The sequence below is a fragment of the Chanodichthys erythropterus genome, chromosome 6 (assembly GCF_024489055.1).
Source record: "Chanodichthys erythropterus isolate Z2021 chromosome 6, ASM2448905v1, whole genome shotgun sequence".
Classification (NCBI taxonomy): Eukaryota; Metazoa; Chordata; class Actinopteri; order Cypriniformes; family Xenocyprididae; genus Chanodichthys; species Chanodichthys erythropterus.
This window is the reverse complement of record NC_090226.1, coordinates 33,787,884-33,793,908: the sequence shown is the minus strand read 5'-3', so window position 1 is coordinate 33,793,908 and position 6,025 is coordinate 33,787,884.

Here is a 6,025-nt window from a genome sequence, read left to right as displayed (position 1 = left end):
TAAATGTATTACAAATTTATTACAAACTATACATCTTGGTTATCTCTTTCTCTCTCTCTCACACACACACACACACACACACACACACACACACACACACTCTCTCTCTCTCTTTAAGCATAGCAAAGATACAAAGAAATAGAAGTTATATATATATATATTAAATACAAATATAAAATAAATAAAATATAAAAAGTAATAAAATTAGAAGATGCTGGTAAGCTGGTAAAAAATTTACAAAAAAACAACAACAAATCAACACACTTTGCAATGTTCACACACACACACACACACACACACACACACAAAAAATAAGAAATATAGTGATATTTAGAATAGAGTTATTTCGGTTATGTTAATTTTCTTTTAAATGTCAGACCTGTTATATTGGGAGGAATATTGAACAGTTACAGAATGAAGTATTTACACTATCTACACAGTATCAGACAAAGACAAACCATCTATTTCTTATCTGCCCTCTTCCTCCGCATCTCCTCCATCCACTGGTCAAGTGGAATGCTAGAATTTTGGGGACAGTATATGTACCCATAATACTGGCTGTGGCCACTTTCTTTGTTGCGGGGCTGTTGGCACAGACTGCATTTATTTTTGTCCACTGTCCGATTGTAAGGCCTCCGGGCAGGTGGTGGGGAGGAAAGGGGGCCAGCAGGAGCAATCCTTTTGGGTGCATTGTCTTGTGGGGTCACAAACACATACACAAGTGGGTCACTGGCAGGGTTGGGGCCAGAAACAGTAGGCAAAAGGGCAGGGGTAGGTGCAGATGTCTGCTTAGGGAACAACTGTCTCTGGGCTGGCAACCGAGGGCAGACAGACTGCAGAGAATGTGTGTGTTGGGCTGGAGCTGCAGACTTCCTCTTGACCACTGCTTGTCCTGCTGTACTTTGAGGCAAGTGGTACTGATGTTGAGGGCCAGGATGTGGTGGTGCAGCAGTGGGGCGTACCTGTACTGGTGGGAGAGGTACAGGAGCAACAGGAATGGAGGCAGGCAAGTTGACCCCTTGCAGCAGAATACTACATTCCTGCCTCTTCAGTCGCTTATTGTGCCACTGAATGAGAGTTGTTTGATTTACATCAAACAACTGCAGAGTAGTGCTCTGCATGACTACACCATTGCCCAGGACCAGCTGTCTGATCTTACTGTAGTCTCTGAGAATTAGAGTCCATCTGGTTAGTGCATATGTACCCTGTTTTTTTGGGCTTTTATGAATTTCACAAAGTTTTACAAAAATGCACTCGACCAGACGACAAGAATCTGGCCACTGGGCAGGAGAACCTGTCGATCCTAAAACACAACGTGTCATGCTCTCCACACCTGGCGTAAATTCGGGTTTCTTTTTAGAGCACCTGAAGCGTCCTGTTGTTAGGCGTGACTGGTGACGTGCAGAGTACGCCACACGCTGCTTGTCATATGGTTCAAGGTTCTGCCACAGAGCTATGATGGTACTGGCCTGCTGGGAGTTAAGCGTTTGTCCAGTTTCATTCCTCAGTCCCACCAAGTAGTCTGCCAAGGCTGTCCACTCTGTCCATCCCTGGCATACCGTGCTCATCCACAGCCTGGTAAATATATGAATATATGAAAATTAAGAAAAATAGCAGGAAAATAGCACACTTTCACACTGTTTACATGTCACAATAGACCTACCAGCTGTGGCTGTGGTGCTGCTGGAGTCATGGTAGGTGGCCCAGAGGGACTTGTAGTAGTGGCAAGAGAGGCTGGGACAGTGGAAAAGAATGGACCAGAAGCTAGGCAGGTGGGGACAGCTGTTGGGCCAGAGGGTGCAGTGGTACGCTCATTTGCAACCTGTAATAATAAAAATAATACTAATGAAATAAACATCAAAATAATACAATTTCAAGCAAGACAATAACACCACTGATACAACATGTCACAGAAGACTTGCCAGTTGTTGTGGAGCTGCAGGGGTCATGGCAGGTGGCCCAGAGGGACTTATAGTTGTAGAACTGGCAAGAGAGGCTGGGACAGTGGGGACAGCTGTTGGGCCAGAGTGTGCAGTGATACACTCATATGCAACCTGTAATAATAATAATAATAATAAATAATAATAATATTAATGAAATAAACATCAAAACAATAAAAAAAAACTACAAGAAAAACAATGACACCACTAATACAACATGTCACAAAAGACTTGCCAGTTGTTGTGGTGCTGCAGGGGTGACGACTGATGGCAGTGAAGAGGAGGGACTAGCAGAGCTGGCACAAGCATGCCCAATCTGGAAAATGTAATACTCTTTTAAAAACACATTCTTATAAAATTTATTTTAATTAGAGCTTATCTTTTGCATTACACTTTTATTAATTTATGTATTCTTCAGATTTTTATTAATTGTCTTTCATCTCTGTCTACTTCTGTCACGTAACAGAAGGGAACCGACAGGTGGGTAACACAAACACAGTCTTTATTTAAATCAGAGGCACGGATCTGGATGGAAGAGATGAATAGTGAGTATATAGTAGAATGCACATTGAGATTTGACTTAGCTGACAGTAATACAAAGGATTGATGTGAGAAATCAATAATGAGGATGACGGCTGGAGGAAGACTGAATCAGGTAAGTAGCAGGTAGGTAACCTTGAGGTTTGTGTGGACGAGACCAGACAAGGGAGTGCAGGAGAAGTGAGTCTTTATAGGGAGTGCTGGTGGTGATAAGGTGCAGGTGATTAAAACTCCAGCTATTGTGAATGAGTGGATGTAGCGTGCTGGTGACGATGGGCTGTTGTTGTTGGGGGCTGGTTGTGACTCCGTGATAATTTCATGATTGCATTGTGTATTTTTTTGTGATTTAAAAATGTGTTTTTGAAAAGTGATATACAAATACATTTTCTAATTATTATTATACAATTATTATTATTATTATTACACAATAATAATCATTATTATAATACAATAAAACTTAACAATAACTTAAAAATAAAAATAAATGATCCAGAGCAACTGGGAAGTCTACTGACACATGATAAAAAAAAAAAAAGTGACATAATTACCAGTTGTTGCTCAAGTGCAGCTGTAATGAAATCAGATGGAGGCCTTGAAGGTCCAGCAGTGGCCTGGAGAAAGGTCGGAGTTGGAATGATGACTGTGCTGGTGGTGGCAGGTGATGGACAAGATGGCGGGTCCAGTTGCTCAATGGTTGGGTCCAAATCAGCATCTTCAAAGCCCTCATCTTCCAACTCTTCCTCTGTGCCAACATCTTCCAGCATCTGATCAGTCTCCTCTGAGTCAGGTTGGACATCCTGCAGGGCCCTCCCTGTCTGGCGGTATAGGTAATCTATACCTATTAGTTCCCCTGGACCAGACAAGAAAATAGAATAGAGGAAAGTTTACTTTTCAGAAAATTCATAAAAAGATCATTCTATTTTATGGATATAAAAATAGCCTTCTGGTGGAAAGTTAAACTAACCAGTGTAAACAGCAGGTGGCTGAAAAGAGGGAACAAGCTTCCTTCCAAGCACCTTGACACTGTAGTTGTTGACACAATGAACAAGGTCGCCTGAGTAGCTGAGCAGAGATGGAGGCCTGACTGCCAGGGATGCAGCTTCACGGTCCTGGTTCCATCTGTTAAGGCCTTCCAGGAGGTACAGTTGGAAATTCAGGCTGTTGGCACTGGTTCCTTAAGATAGTACAAATATGAGCAATATTGTTAGGTTAACTTGTGTTTGGTTCTTTGACAGACTATGTCAGCATTTCCAGGATAATAATAATAATAACAATAATTATAATGATAACAGTAATACTACTACAATACTACTACTGCTAATAATAATAATAAAATGTTTAACTGCAAATATGTAATCTTGCTGATGAATAAAAAGTGATTCATACTGACCTGGAATGAACCTGTTCAGATGCAAGTGGAATGATTCAAGTGATGTGGACCCTCTTGCACATCTGTAGTTTGGCAAGACAATGCCCTCCTTGGTAGTGGTGCCAGTTACAGTGTACAGGAGGATACCTGATTCATCCTGAATGCACTTCACATGTTTCTTCTGAATTTGCCAGATGTGCTGCATTCTCTCGTGGTCCAAGAGAGGGACACCAAGATAGTCTCTGCCCTTTACCCCCATGAGCTCATTCAGAAGCAGTTCAATCATTATGATCGTCTGCCGCTCCCCTCTTGTCCGCCTCCTGCAGTGCAATGCCAGTTCATCCTTGGATATCTGCTGGTCCACTAGTTTTTCAGTGATCCCAGGAACACCTTCTCGTTTCAGCTGTTCCCTCTTAGCTTGACGCAGCAAGGCAACATCTCCACTGTCCCACTCAAAAATGCAGCTTGACAGTCTGGACATGAAGATGGGGTAAAGAGGATGTGCATCCTTTGTACACCCAGATGCCAGTCGCCGCATGAAGTGGTATATGTCAAGCTTTACAACCAGGTCTGGCCACCCACCAAATCTCTGTTTAAGTTTTGTCTGTCCTGTGCCCTCCCGACAACAGTCACAGTCAACATAGAGAAGCTGAGGAGGAGCCACACCAGCATTGCTGTACCGGCGGATGAGATCAGCAGCCATGGTGTCAAGAGCAGGGCCCTCCTGAGCAGTCAGGACACTGATGAGGATTTGGCCCACTTCATTGCTCACAGACGTAAGCCACAAGGCGGTTCCCTTGGCAAGGCCTGATAGTTTCTTGGTGATCTGTGATAACACCGAAAAAACAGTGGGTGCTTAAAGCCCAAATAAACTCTTTCTTTTATATGTAAAATACTGAAATAATACTGTTTTTTGTATATACAGAGCATTAATTTGTTTTTTTACATGTCTTTACTATTAATGTTGTATTTTAGACTTTTGTTTATGAGGTAGGATTTTACAGTGGTGAGAGTAAAAAATATTTACCTTTTTTGTGGAATCCATTTTCAATATATTGCCAAAGGTGGATGTTATGCTGGCTTTAATGTGATCCAGCCTGCTTAAGATGTCTCGGCCATAAACAGCCAGCATCCACCGGTGGGAAGGAACATCCACTGGCTTAGGAGGGTCGGGGAACTTCACAGGTAGCAGGCTTGGCTGGACAACAAAGTCTGAGCATGCGCCAAGGTAGCGACAAACACGCTTAAGCCACTCCTCGCTGTGATTTTCCCTCAACTGCCTGACCAAGCGGCTGGGGCTATTACCCAAGGTCCTCTCCCTCAGAAAACGGATCACCCGCATGTCACAAGCATATCTGTATTAAGAAACAAAGAGAAAAAGAGACCAAAAAAAGGGCAAACATTAGGCACAAGCTAATTTCTAGAGTGTTTGAATGATAAACATTTGTGACACAGGCTAAATAATTTCAGTATACTCACCTTCGTGTCAGGATCAGTCGGAACTCCATTCTGTGTGCCAAATCCAGCTGGTCCAAGATGGTCTTGCTGCTGGAAATGTAACTGGTTTTACAACCAGCTGAACTGCACCAGAGAGTTTCCGTGATCATTAGGTAGTACCTATCCACATCCAAAACCTGGCGGGCTCTCTTGTGGGCTCCATAACCTGTGAGCTGTTTTCCACACACAGGACAGGACAGCCTAACCTTCCAAAGGTGGTATGGCATCCACAAGAGAAGCCGGTGTGTGAAAAAACGGTCTGGAGTGGGGGCCTGATGATAAATGAGCGCTGGCTCCGGTGGATCATACCACAACTTCAGGTCAGTGCGCAGCCGCTGGTTCTTCCACAGAGCAGATGAAATCCACTTCTGATCCTGAGGTGGTATGGTCCCCATCAGCTTTGCAGGCAGCCAGCCAGGCTCTGAACCAGGAGCAGTCTCCATGTCAGCAGTAGGGTGAGCAGAGTGGACAACCACAGATGGAACAGCAGAGGTGACAAAAAAAGAGGTGGCAGTGGCAGATGCAGAGGTCACAGGGACAAGAGGTGCAGAGGAGGTATCAGAGGAGGAGACTGCATCTGACACATCCTTTATATATATATATAAAAAAAGACAAAATATATATACATGATTGCAAGTCACTCATGAAGAAGGCTTATTTAAAGTTAAGTATGACTGTG